The following is a 12,440-nucleotide window of genomic DNA, read 5'->3' as shown; positions in this document are numbered from 1 at the left end:
GGTTTCCCGTGCCTGCCGCTTGCTGCGTCCGCGGGGCAGGTTACCTGTGACACCTGGAGGGCTTGCTGGGCACCCCCTAAATCAAATTAAGAGATCCCCTGGAAAAGGGGCCAGGCAGACAAGCTGTCTCCTGGGGCTGCTTTGTTTTCAGATACTGCTGACTGGGCAGAAAAAACAGCCCAGATCGACTTATCAGGTGAAAATGTTTTGCTTGTGCTAATTGCTTGTGTCTCTTCCACTGTTTTACATTTTAGGAGAAACACTTTCCTTGTTTGGTCTAATTCTATAAAAAGAAAAAAAGAAGAAAAAAAAAGAAAAAAAAAGAAAAAAAAAAGAAAAGTCTTATGTTATTAAGACACCATTTTGTCTGTAAATTTAAGATATCTGCCATGGCAGGCTAAAAGTTCCAGCTTCTCTTAATTTCAAGGGGCACCCTAAAATAAAGAACTGTTTTACTCACTAGGATATCTGAAAATCAGCTGGCTACAGAAATTTCACCTTTCATTTGTTCAAGGTCATTGGTGGATCAAATCTCTTCTAACAGAAAAATATTGTAGGTTTGCTGTAACTGTCAATACTCACTTGAAATGAAAAGCTGGTTAAACATGTGAAGTATTGTTATTATTTCAGATGAAAATGGATCCCATTACAAATGCTCAATAAATCAGTATTTCCCATAGTTTTTTATGAAATTATAATTACATTAAAATTTTGGAAAGCAAATACCAGGTATGTACATTTTAACATGTAGCACACAAGCCAGTATTAATTTCTCAAATAATAAATTAAAGCAAAACAAAACCAGAATTACTGACACAGTCTGGTGTTATTATTCTTAGTGTAGTACTAAAAACAGCTGGTATCTGCACAGGTGAGGGTAAGGAATCAGTTCAGGTGAGAGAGAATCTGAGTAATACCTAACTTGCCTATTATGAATAGAAAGGGTTCATCATGAAACAGATAAATGAACAGATTTTAAAGCCAGATTTGATGAAAGCAGTTTTTGCAACTAGATGTGAGGGTTTCTATTTTCATTTCTTATTATATTATTTATTAGCACATATTTTTGTATCTCAACAATATAAAAGTGGTTTGACTAATATTAAATTACTGTACTGTCAAATATATGGCTTGATTGCTAGACTAAAATAGGAGTATTTGTAATAGTTTATAGCAGCTACTAGATACTGATGCTTCATTAAAATACATTTTTCAGGAACTGTATATTTTTATGCTCATAACTAGATACGGACCGCTTAGACAATGCGGTGCATGTCACCTATATGCCTGCATCTAAATTTTAGATTCTTAATCCTAGCATCAGTGAATTCAAGGAAAACAATGACACCCTCCCATTAAATTCTCCTTGCCTGTTTTCTTTATCTTAAACTACTGGAAAAATACAGTTTCTGTTTAAATGTGTTTAAAAAATGACAGCACATAGGGTTCTAGGAACTAAAGACACATTTAAATAGAGAAATGCTCCTTTTTTTCTTTCCATGTTTAGTTTCTGGCTCTGTTTCTTCCAATGAATATTCTTTCCTGGTATCTGTTACCTCATGTCAAAGCAGAGGAACCCAGGACCCAGCCAGGCTGCTCTGGCTCAGATAACCAACTCATGGAAGGGGTCTTTTGCCAGGATCCTTCAAATATTCCATAAAAATATAGACTGTCTTGTTAAGATCCAGTGAAAGGGGTAAGACCCAGCTAAGACCCAGTCCTGCTCTTGCTCCATCCATATGGATAGCACTGGGAGCCAGAGCTTCCTAGCTCTTCCTAGCATCATTTTGCAACAAAAATAGGGCATAAACCTGTCCAAAGGCAAGCAAGGAAGCCAGGCTGATGCTCCAAAACAGCTGCAGAGCCTCCTTAACCTGGTCTTTCATATGATGCGGCTCTCAAGCACACAACGAGCTAGCCGCAAGCCCACCTCCTATGCACGCACATCACTACCCCTGAAGTCAATAGGAATTTTTCTCCTGTCTTTAATTGGCAGTGGAAGCAGGAATTCTCCCAGCACGGAGGCCCAAGGGATAGTTGATGCCTCGGCTCTCCCCTCTACGAGCTATTGGGGCTCTTGACAGGTAATGTAACAGGGGAGAGAACTCACCTAGTGCACAGCACACACAGACTCAATGACCCTATAGACACCTTGACGTCCCTGACCTGATCTTATCCCTCTCCAGCCCCACTAGCCTCCTTTCATATCCTTTTCTCCCTTGATCATTATCTAAACTTAGATGGATAGATCTCTGGGGAAGGACCCCTTTCCATTGCACATGTGGCATGGCACCGCGTACGTGTTTCTGAGCTCTGTAGGACACACTAATAACGAGGTCTTTGGTCTCAATTACCTGGCCCACCTGCGTCGCGGGCCTGTCCCCAGCCTGGCAATGGCCCCTACATCAGCCCCTGGTCGCAGAATGAGAGATCTGTTGTCAGGAGCCCCCCTGGAGCCATTTACAGACATAACGAGAAGCAGAGAGACTAAAACGCCCTCCCAAGAGCTAATGCTCTCCCTAACCAACCTCATCCTCTCAGGGATTTTCTTAGAAATAAAGGTGAATCTCTGAGTCACGGCTTCTTGCTGGGTTTCTCGAGGGTAAATCATTTATGAATCACCACACACACGGCTGTGCCTTGCAGCTTCTTTTGGCAGTGGATATGTCTCAAGGGAAGCTGACTATCTTTAAGTGCCTTGCTTTTGGCCAGTTGACTTCCAGTGGACCATAATTTAATAATTCTATAGAAAATAAATAATGTTTCTTTGTGTGAGGGCACTGGTGTGTTTGGAGGCTGCTGGCTTCACTGCTCTGGAGCCAAGAACCATTGGGCTTCAAGGGCAGAAACTCCTCAATTTCGAATCACACAGAGCTGCACTTTTCTTCTGCTCCTGTTCCTCCTCATTTTACTGTTTCTTTGTTGTTTTGACTAGAGTTAACATGACTTTATGTATTCGTCATAAGTTATGGAGTATGGTGATTCTAAAGGTCCTTGACATGCTTGAAAAACGATCGCTGGCTCTGAGAACAAGCAAAAACAACCCCAAACTAATGTCTCTGCTTGCTATCTATCATTGAATTTGTTTTTAGTCTGGAGCCAATGTTGTAGCATTATCCATAATTCCAGTCAGTCACTTCACTTTTGTTAGCTGTCTTCTGTCAGAAGAGAGAATGATTTAGGGGAACTTCTGGTTTTGGTCTTTCTTGACAGAATCAATCCAGTCTTTTGGGATTCAAGGTGTTAGCTGGGTTAGATTGCTTAGACTGTACTAGTTTCAGCATCATCATTTACTAAGGAATTTATCAATCTGACACTTCTTTCCTCTACATTCAAAAGACATTTTTAAGCATGGGAAAGACTCTGGCTATGCTTCTCTGTTGACCTAGTTATTTTGATATTCTTCATGAGAAGATGCCACCCTGACACTCAGTGTGACAGCAAGCCATTACCATTTATCATTTTTAGCGAGAGTCTTGTAGAGTTGTTATTAAAAAGGCACATTAAATTGCCATTGCTGGGACAGTGATTCAGGTGAATGATAAATAGGTGAGTTACCATATTCAGGTGAGTTGCCTCCTTGGCAAAACCATGAGCTCCGGCACCCAGTGTAGCTATACCATGGCTTCTTTTTCATTAGTTTTTTTTGCAAGCATTTAGTAATATCATGCAGTTATATACCCAGCTTGCTTTTAGGAACACATTAATCTATGATTTGCTGTTATGCCTTCAGCTAAATATTTCAATTCCAACCATTTAGTAGTTGAATAGCCGTAAGTCTAACAGCAGTGATTTCTATGCGCAGGTTGCCTGAATAAAGACTGTCTAGCATAAAAGAAAATATTGTTGAGCAACCTATGAAAAGACTTGTAGATGCCCAGTCAAAGTGTAAGACCTGAAGTCTAGAGAAACTTTGGTCTCCAAGTCTGGTTTTCAGCTAATTCCCTTTGAAACCCTGGAAGAAAGCCATGGTTGTTCCATTAGCCACGGGCTGTATTTATTGTTCCTGGATATGAGGACCGGTCACCTGCTGATGGATCCTGATAACATGAATAGTTGTTGGAGCCTCCCTCCCTGCCCACCTCTGTTTCGCTCCCTTTGACTGTAACCAGGGAGGCAGACAGAGATTAACCAGGAGCCGCTCGTCAGACCTTATAGGAAACGGGACTGAAATCTTCTTCAAAGAGCCTAGGGGTTTGAGAGCCTGCCAGCAGCCCTCGGGATGCTTGTTTTTAATCTGCACACTTGTTGTAATGTTCAGCTGCAGTCGTTTCTATCGGAAGTGTAACTGCAGAAATGCCAGACTTTTAGACAAGGATCAAAACTTTTAACTGTACATTCGGAGTCCTAAAAATGACAGACAGTTGTCACTGTGAGGACAGCTTGGCTGGATCGACACGCTTGCTCTGTGGGGCATCATTTATATATATATATTATTTATTTTATTAAAATCCAATTAGGCCATCTGTGGTGTCTGTAAAACAACATGGAAAAGTCAAGAAGGGTTTCGCTTAATTTTCTCATCACAAGGGTGATGCATTTTGCATTGCATCATTAAAAAAACAGCAGTACAATTTTTCTCTTTAAAATCCATGTAAATCTTTAATGCAAATAGTTAAAGGCTCACTGCCCTTAAGATTTATCCTTCTCGCTGTTAGTTGATTAATTGAGAGGAAATTTTGCTTAACAGTGGAAGTTTAGGCTTTGGGTGACCCAAATTTAGTTTCTGACTCTGCCACAGCCTTCCTGTCTGCTGTATTTCACTCCTCCATGTACAGAATTAGGATAACAATACTTCTTTATACGAGGGGAATGGAGCGAGTTAAGTGCATTGGAATATGAAGCACAGATCCTGCACAAGCGAGGAGGAGGCACCTACACATATTCCAGCAACACTCCCTAGAGGCACAAGTGTGCTGAGTCCTACACAAACCCTGCACTAAATGCATTTCCTAAGCAGCCCAGATAAGTCAGCGATGGAAGGATTAGATGATTTGTTAATCAGCTGCAGCAAAAGCAGGACGCAGCTCAGAGCTTTGTTATTTGAATGCCACATGATCCTCATGGACCCATTGGGCTCCGGGTCTCGGCTCCAGCAATATTTTGCTGTCACAGCTTATGGGGACAAGTTGTGTAAAGAGATTTTAGCCTAAGAACTCGGCTGCTGTGCTGACCTACAGGCCAGCAGCACATTCCCCAAGCCATGCTCTGGCAAAGCCCACTGCACTGCAACGTAAGATCTTCTGATAAAGACAGCCTTGGCTACAGGCTGTGTTTGCTTTCAGTGCCATTTGCTTTCAAGATAACAGGAAGGAGAAGAGAAACACTGGGAAGATTATCATCAAGAACGCGGCATTTTCGATATTCACTCATAAGCAGTGGGGCAGACAACATCTTTGTTATTTTTGCTGCAGTCTTAAGGTCTTAAAAGCAAATTCAAGATTATGGCTTTCAGGCAGAATCAAATATGTTGTCTGAATTTAGGTTTTTACACAATTGTTCATGTACTGCTTAAACACCTTTACATGAATTCAGTAGTAATAGTCACTCTTCTTTACTTTTCATGAGGTAAAAAACATAAAAATGTATTTTTGTTGTTACTGGATTGCTGCTTTGGCTAATTTTGGCTATGTTTCCTTTTAATTTTCAATTAGCTTTACTGCATTTCAATCTGGTTTTGCTTGATTTCTCCTGTGAGGGGCCGTTTGGCAACTGAGTTTTACATATTTTGGATGTAATCCTGCTATGCAGAAAACCTCTTGTTTGTTTCTAAACTCCAGAAACAATTTTTGATTTCTGGCTTCGTGCTGTTTTTCCTAATCTCTCACAAAAATGGATTTCGTAGTTGAGTTCCCTCCCATGCATAGTTTTTGGTAAGCAACTACAAACAAAATAAAAAGGTAAGTTAAAAGGAAACCTGTGCTGAATGTTTTCCAAGCTTCCCTGCAAAGGATCAGCAAAAGCAGCTTTGCGAGTGCTTAAGAACATAAGGGAACTAGCATTTTGACTACAAGTAAACAGCAAGTACATGCCAACTATTTGTAGTCCCATTGAGAAAGTAAACAGGGTCATCTCTCCACTTGCAAAACTTTCTTTGTCTGTGGCCTGTAGCCAGCTCCTGATTATCGTGATAAGACAAAAAAAACCACATTAAGTCTTGAAAATTATGTCTGGCTTCTGGCTGCTCCTGGAGATAGCTCTATCAGTTAAGCAAGGAGAACTTGCTTAAAACCCTCAGCAAGGGCTCAGCTGATTCCAGCAGACCTGCAGCCCTCTCCTTTCAAGATACTCAAATCCAATGCCTATATATTCCAGCTACCTGGAGCAAAGCCTACCAGAATCCGATTTTAACGTCAAATACATATATAGATGGCCAAATTCACTTCCCATTAATGCTATTTAAATCGAGAGGCCTTGAGCATCTGTTTGAAAGTCAAACTTTAGCCAAAGTGCTTTGCTGAATAAGGGGAACATAAATAACGCCTGGAAGGTCTCACTAATAACTAAATGGGCTTAAAATATAGGAATTGAGAGATTTTAAGCAAATCCTGGCTAAACAAAATTCTCTTGCCATCGGCAAGAATTTCCCTTGAAAGAAGGTAGTCTTTTCCCTGGCTTGAAAATATATTTGATTGTAAATAATCAAAAGAGTGTTCCCCTTGCAAATGGTTCTGTGGACTGAAATTAAAACAAAATTGTTAAAAAATAGTTAAAGTTATATCCTTGGCATGACTAACAGCCTGTCTGCTGAATTCTTGATTTTTCCTGCTCTTATTTTTGTTTTTAATAAATCTGTCTCCAAAGCATGATATTTTTTGAAGAGTGTACATTTGCATTTGAAGATTCCATAAAGAAAAAAATATTTTTGGATAAATCCTAGCCTATACTTTTTAATTTCTTTGTGTACCAGTGCTACCGAAAAGGTGTTCTTGATTACTTTCTTCCTAAAAGATTTTCCAAACTTTGGCATTCAAATACACACATGTATACAAAAGAAAGAGCGGTGTCTGAACCCAAGTATTGGATCAGTTTTAAAAAAATATTTTGAAACTCACAGCAAAAAACAGGTATTTGTACCATTAAGGGAGGGTGTCTGCTTCACAAATGAGTGTACCCATTCTTAGGAGGGCAGCATGTACCTTTTACCTGACTGCTATGCAAATACTCAATTGCAATGGTTCTTTTTTTGTGGCTGTTTGAGCTCTGCGACAGAAGGGTAAGACTTGCTGGAGCTTGGAATATTCTCTGCTTCTTATTTTTGCTTTGTTTCAGATGTTCCCTAATGCAGCTGATTATTTTGCCATAAGAACCCGCCACCACATTCACTATTACAACTATCAGTCAGGTATTCTTATTGCCATCATAACCTGAGCTAATTCAGATTAATTCAGTCTGCCAAAGAACACCTTGTGCTTGCTTCCTTATTAATGTGTGGAGCTTAGTTTGGAGAGACTCCCTGCTCCGACAGGCAGCAGGGCGACACTGATCCTGGGGCTGTTCCGCAGCATCGGCTCCCGCTGCGCTTGTCTAACCCTGTGGAGAGCCATTTCAGCTCACCTGGGAAATGTCTGGGGTTCAGTGGGTTTGGTTTGGTTCTGCTTTTGGGTTTTCCCAGCTCAGTGGACAGTTCCGCATGGACAAATCGCGTGGATCGTGTGGTGCAGTGACAGGCCCGGCTCAGCGAGCGGCGACGTCGGCATGGGCTGCAATGGAAGCGTCAACTGTGACAACGGATTGACAGGCACTATTTCTTTTTTGTTTGTTTGTTTCGTATAAAAAGACCATGATTTTCATACAGCCATGGGGTGGCATCCCTCTGGGAAGTCTATAAACCATTTTGTTTCACTGAATAGAAACCTCTCAGAACAGCTGTGTAAAAGCAAGGAGGTTTCCATCGTGCACAACTACCAAACCTTTCTATTTACACCCTGATGGGCTCGTGTATTGCCATCAGATAACACTGGGATGCAGGGAATTAATCAGCAACATCATTTAATTTCAACAGAAAGTGCTTTCAGTGCCATAATGACTCCCAAAACAGGCTTGAGACTTAGATCAACCCCTGGCTCCCCACGGCTTCTTGGGTCAGGCAGCCCCATTCAGTTTTGACATAATTTACATTCTCTGCAAAGCGGGAGAATTCAATAAAAAAAAAATGAAGTCAACGGGGTCCAGCCTTCAAATCCAAACAACAGGGACAACATCCTTTGAAAAAGGTGGGGAAGGAAACAGCCTTTCTGTTTCTGTCGGCCGCCGGTCTCGGTGGTTCGGAGTGCAGCGGTGGCGGGGCCTTCCTCTGCGCCACGGCCTGCGTCACACGCAGGGCCTCCGGAGACATCAAAGACATTTGCTTCCTATTATCCTATCTGGAGCAGAGCTTGACTGATAAAGCAGTCTCCACCCTAATGACTAAACCCTTTTTGGATTTAAATACCTGGATGAGACCCCCCTCAGCCTGCAGACCAGGATTAGGGGCCCATGACTCCAGTGCCCATTTGCTAATCTGGATGTAGGACACGCTCTGCCTGTCTGCAAGACGTTACGTCCCGTCCCATCCCGTCCCTTGGCTTTCACAGCCACTCGCTATCATCTCAGGACAGTTTTTTTTCCTTCCAGTGGTGCCACTGGGAATTGAAGTTGAGATGAATCCTGTATTGCTGCATGACAGCAAGAGCTGAGCAAATAAATAAGGGAAAAATAACGGAGCATTCATTAAAACTAAACAGTGCCTGAAATCTTTCCTCAAAATGAGGTTTTTATCTTATTAGGTTTATTACATGAAGCTCAAGGAGGAAGACCTGAACAAGAGAAAAAATTAACTTGAAGGTTTATTAGGAGAGGCTGATTTTTGCAAAAGGAGCCATTTTCATTCTCTAGATTTTAAGGGTTTCATGCTGGTTACCGTGACCAAAGATCGATAACAGTAGCCACGGGAGGCTGTTCTCATTATGAGAACTACAGAGGGGCAGATAGTTTAGCAGAGAAGATATTTTGAGGACTAAGGAGGAATTTAAAGTTTATTTTTATCCTTAGTGGTTTAGCCCTCTTATTCTGCTGGCATACAGAAGAAGAAAAATAGCATGAAGCCTATGTAATAGAACACATAGACAAAAAAAGGGAATTAAAATCATCTAGGTAAATTGCACTACGGACAGACTTGCACTACGGTAAACCCACAAGATGAATTTTGTTGTATTTAAGTTGTTGCCCAAAAATTTCGGAATTAAAAACCATAGATATCCCATCCACTGGAGATGTATGTATCTAATGCAGTCATTTAAGCCTAGCCCCATTTGCCTGGCTTCATCCTCTCATTCTGTGAATGTGTAGTTTGACCTACATCCTGGGCAACTCCCTGTGGTGTTCTCCTGCCTCCCTTATCACACACACAGCTATTCCTAAGGAAGTGCCCTACTTTAGGGGCAGCAGACATTTAGTCAACAGCAGTCATGCCTTCTTTTAATTGAATATTTATACAGTGTGATTTTTCTGCCTTAAACAGTGCTCCTTGGCATCCTCCAAGAGTTAAAATTGTAACTGAAAATATTTGATTCCTTCAGGCATTGTTTAAATTATTGCTGAGTGGCCATTTTAATTCCTTATAACTGAACCGTGTTTTATAACATATTCTAAATCTTGATAGGGGTTTGCTTTAGAGAAAGCCTTAGTAAATATTCTTCTGGCTCTCCTTCTCAAGACATATTGTCTCTCCCTACATTTATACACTATTTACCTCCAAGGAAATATTCCACAGCAAAAAAAAGGGAAAAATTTCAAACAGAATCTGATTTCTTTCACTACACATTTGATTGTTTCACTGCCGACTACTTCAATAAAATAATGAATCCTTTACTTACTTGTCCCCATTTGCCTCCATACAGAGATGCTGGTTTTGATAGCTAAATTCTAGGCCATCGTTCCCATGCATGAGAACTACATGTGGTTGCTAAATGGCACATTAGTTTTCAGATCATTTTGTTGCCATCCCAGAAAACTGCAAATTTCTGTGCAGAACAGCTGCTCATTAACTGCTAGTCCATGCAGTTCCAAAAGGTGTCTCTGTGATGTCTTATTTTTTTTTTCTCAGACCCATGCTTCTTATTTCTTAAAAATACTTAGGAAGAGATTTTAAGTGGGGCAACCTCTAGAATAGCTTCTGATAATATTTGACTGCACAATCGGGTGCCTTATAGTGTGCTCAGGAGATGGAGAACTAATGAGCAGGGACAGCAGGTGTTAGGAGCCTCTGTTCTGTCCCTGTTCCTTGCTGAACAACCTTTCTCAGAAAATGAGCCCCCCACAACTACCCTTTCCATTCTCGTTCTCCTAGTAGTACTATTCAAATTCAAGTGATTAAAAACTGTGAATAATGTGAATTTTTTACTTACTGGACCTCAGACATGCAATAGCCCCATGGCAGATTTGTGGGAGTATTTCATGCCAAGATCCAGTGAATGGAAACATCCACCACGGGCTCAGACCTAACAGGTCCTGGGCAACCTCAGCTGGAGCAGCCAGGGACCTCTGATGTTTGTGTCTGAACAGCTGATCAAAGAGAGCAGAGAGTTCAAAACACCCACCTGGCTCATGTATTTATTTCCTCTGAAACAAAGCGCATCTTCTAAAGATATTTTGCAAGCCATACCAAAGCGTGCACCGCCAAGACACTCACCTCGGTTACCCAAGAATAAAAGAGAAAATAATCAACAAATTAAAGTGCGAGCCACAAGTGTCCAGGTCCAGAAATTTCTCACCATTTTCAAAACTGAACATGAACAACAACTCTTCAGTGCTGGAGTATTTAGTGGGACAATTTCTGCTCTAAAGCAGTCAGGAAATGTATGTATTTTCCAGGCTTGGTCCCACATGTGCTGCTAGAGCTCTGCTAACTGTGACCTCCCCTTCCAGCTCAGGGGTTGAGATGTGAGAGAGGCCTCCTCATCCTCTCAGGATTCTCTCAGTCTACAGCTCTTAACATCATGCTGGGCAATGTGTGCTCATGCAGTGCAATGTTCTTCTTCAGAACCAAGCAGAGGCATCTGGAAAAATCAAAGATGCTCTAAGACACAGATGGCAACAGAACAGTCAAGCCAGTCCTGAGGCTGACTTGCAGTTTTGGAAATGGAGAAAGGTTTAGGATTTGTGGTCTGCCTGATTGCTGAAACAAGCTGTGTCAGCAGCTCATGTTACATGAAATGTATCTAAAATACTAGGTTTCACACCATTTCTTTATACTGAAAATAGTATTTTTAGGAATGATTACACACTGGGGATTCACATGGGGAAAATAAGACCATTATGATGAAAAAAAAAAAAGAAACCCAAAAACATTTATTTTTCACAATACATTTCAAGTGCATGCACAACATATTTACATTTCTCCTTAAGGCAAACAGAAATTGGGTTCTTATTCCTGAGTTGCTTAGCACCAGTAGAAATAGCAAATAAAAACCTCTCCCTTTGAAGCAGCAGCTGCTTCCCATGCAAAATAATTCTCTTTTCCCCACATTTTGTTTAATGAGCTATTTATACTAATGCTCTCTAATGCTGTTTTGAGCAGAGCTTTTGTATTTCAATCTCTTTGCAGAAACATCACGTTAAGATTGAAGAACCTTTGCTAGTGTTTGTTATTTTACCTTTCAAACTTTTTTTACTGAGAAACCAGCATAGTAGTAATTTACTACTTCTGCCCTTGCTAGCACACACATCAAGGTCTTCTCTTCAGTTATTTTAAGAGTTTTGTATTCCTCGAGTATCTAGAAAAACAATAATTTTTTCTTTATTATCTCATGGGCCAGCTGTTTCTACAATTCTAAGTCACTGCCAGAGAAGCAGAAATCCACCTCAGCCAACGGAGTTTTATAGGACTTGATTTCACTAAAGCAGAGGGACAAACACAGTTATAAAGTCAAATAAAGTGTTGGTATTTAAGGGAAAAAAACCCTGCAAACCAATTTTTTAATGAAAAAATGCTCCATGTCTGACTAGCTTTTGCACCAAATTGAAATCAACACAGGCAGTTCCATTTCCATGTGAGGAAGAGCTTCGTTCCTGTGAGGGTGCCAGAACCCTGGAACAGGCTGCCCAGGGAGGCTGTGGAGTCTCCTTCTCTGGAGATCTTCCAAACCCTCTCGGATGCCACCGTGTGCCCCGTGCTCTGGGTGTCCCTGCTGGAGCAGGGGGTTGGACTAAGTGATCTCTAGAGGGCCCTTCCAACCTCAACCTCTGTCATCTCTAGACTTCAGGCATCTGCCAGGATATAGCTGTTGAAACTGCATTTGAAGTACAAAGGAAACATTTTCAAAGTAATATTGATATTCTTGTATCTTTCTCGACTGGCTCTATCAAAAACTCCTAACTCCAAAAGGTACTTTTCTCCCTTGAATTTTAGGAGGACTACAGGTCACGGTCCTAAAAGAGAAAACATTGATTAAGTAAAA

This window comes from Nothoprocta perdicaria, unplaced genomic scaffold (assembly GCF_003342845.1).
Source record: "Nothoprocta perdicaria isolate Ctin4 unplaced genomic scaffold, notPer1 scaffold_119, whole genome shotgun sequence".
Taxonomy (NCBI): Eukaryota; Metazoa; Chordata; class Aves; order Tinamiformes; family Tinamidae; genus Nothoprocta; species Nothoprocta perdicaria.
Note: the sequence above shows the minus strand (reverse complement) of the source record.